The following is a 2,615-nucleotide window of genomic DNA, read 5'->3' as shown; positions in this document are numbered from 1 at the left end:
TCGAGCGCGAACGCCTCTGCCCGTGAATCAATTCCAGTGCAGTTGGCGCTCGGGCGGTAAAATCTTACCGCTCGGGCGCGACTGCATATAAATTCACCCCTCTTCTTTCCCCTTTCTTATTCTGCACGAAAATTTCCCCCAAACCCTCTTAATCCGCACCCCTCTCGTTTTTTTTGCAGCGTAAATCCCTAAATTCAAGGTTTCAAGCGGCGTGGCTCGCACTCGAGGACTCAATTGGCATCTTCTCTCAGGTTACCATCTCCATCGTATATTACCATGGCTCCCAAGAAGTTGAAAGGTAATCCCGGCTCTTCCTCATCTTCTTCATTTGATAGAACTCGATTTGTGAATGAGGGGGCTCGGGCTCGGTATGACCATGCCAAAATTCATAGAAACCCGATAGCCGAGACGGGGTTTCGTTGGCAATTTGAGGATAGACACTTAGAGCCTCTTGTGGAGTTGGGTAGGCGGGGATAGGAGAAATTTGGACATCAACCTAATGCGACGGTGGTTAGAGAATTCTATGCAAATGTGGCGGAAGGGGCAGATGGTAAGGTTTTTGTTAGAAGTCAATTTGTACCGTTTGATTCTGTTACGATTAACGCACTACTAGAGACGGCTGAAGTTGATGACTTTCGATTCGAGGCGTTGGTCGCCGACCTCAATTATGATATGATACTCGCAGCGCTGTGCTATCCGGGCGCGACTTGGAAACCATTGGGCAGACCGCCAAGCTGTTTTAATGAGTAGTATTTGAAAGCCCAAATTGTCATGTGGTATCTATTTGTGGCGAGACGGATGATGTCGGTCTCGCATAAGAGAGAGGTGCAAAAAGAGCAGGCGGCGCTAGTGTTTGCGTTGACCGAAGGGTACAACATTAATGTGGACAAGCTTATAAATTCTCAGATCATGATGAGTGCTCACAACAGTCACATTGGCCTCTTCTTCCCCACCATTATCTCGGAGTTATGTGCGAGGGCAGGGGTTGTCTTCAGGGATGACGAGGCATGGCTACAACCGATGAAACCCATTTGTGTGGAGGACTTACAGCGGAAGAGCGCGAAACGACAAATATACTTTCCCACTCACGAGGGAGATGCAGGTGGATCGAGCACCGCCGCCCCGCGTCGCCTACAGCCACAGCCCCGTAGGCGGTCCCAAAACGACAAGATGGATGAGACTCTCGCGTTCATGACTCATCAGGATCGAGTCAATGCGAGCTTTAATGAACATTTCGCCTACGTCGAGTCCATGATGCACACTATGCTCGTCCAAAGGGGTGTTGACCCAAGGACCATACAACCACCTCCGCCGTTCATCCCCCTTTACCATTTTCAGTACGACTATTATCAGCAGAGAGATGCATCGGGAGTGCCACCACCAGAACACGACGAAGATGAGCCTTGATTAGGGGAGTTCACTGTTTCCCCTTCTTTTCATTTTTCTTTTCTGCTGCAGTATGTTTTTGTTATCATTGTTGTTTCATTTTGTCATTCATATTGCATTTGTTTCTGTGTTATGTATCCGTGTGTCGTTTATGTGTTTTAGTCTTTGGTGCAATGGAGACATTGCACACACTTAGTATGAGGGGGTCGTTTGTGTTTTGCATGTGTGTCAATTGATGGTGAAACAAGCAGTTGGTAGCCGATGATGCTACAACCGATGAAACCCATTTGTGTGGAGGACTTACAGCGAAAGAGCGCGAAACGACAAATAGACCTTCTCACTCACGAGGGAGATGCAGGTGGATCGAGCACCGCCGCCCCGCGTCGCCTACAGCCACAGCCCCGTAGGCGGTCCCAAAACGACAAGATGGATGAGACTCTCGCGTTCATGACTCATCAGGATCGAGTCAACGCGAGCTTTAATGAACATTTCGCCTATGTCGAGTCCATGATGCGCACTATGCCCGTCCAAAGGGGTGTTGACCCAAGGATCATACCATCACCTCTGCCGTTCATCACCCTTTACCATTTTCAGTACGAATATTATCACCAGAGAGATGCATCGGGAGTGCCACCACAAGAACACGACGAGGATGAGCCTTGATCAAGGGAGTTCACCGTTTCCCCTTCTTTTCATTTTTCTTTTCTGCTGCAGTATGTTTTTGTTATCATTATTGTTTCATTCTGTCATTCATATTGCATTTGTTTCTGTGTTATGCATCCGTGTGTCGTTTATGTGTTTTAGTCTTTGGTGCAATGGGGACATTGCACACATTTAGTATGAGGGGGTCGTTTGTGTTTTGCGTTGTGTCAATTGATGGTGAAACAAGCAGTTGGTAGCCGATGATGATTTTGGGCTTCATGAATTGCATGTTTCTTAGTTTTATCACTCGTTAGGAATACCCATGTAGCATGAACTGTAAATTTTTATATGCACATATAGTGGGTTTTGTTAGTGGTGTGAATGACAGTTCATGCTACATGGGTATTCCTAACGAGTGATAAGACTGAGAAACATGCAATTCATGAAGCCCAAAATCATCATAGGCTACCAACTGCTTGTTTCACCATCAATTGACACACATGCAAAACACAAACGACCCCCTCATACTAAGTGTGTGCAATGTCCCTATTGCACCAAAGACAAAAACACATAAACGACACACAGAT

Source organism: Primulina huaijiensis, chromosome 11 (genome assembly GCF_012295235.1).
Source record: "Primulina huaijiensis isolate GDHJ02 chromosome 11, ASM1229523v2, whole genome shotgun sequence".
NCBI lineage: Eukaryota > Viridiplantae > Streptophyta > Magnoliopsida > Lamiales > Gesneriaceae > Primulina > Primulina huaijiensis.
This window is presented reverse-complemented; position numbering follows the sequence as displayed.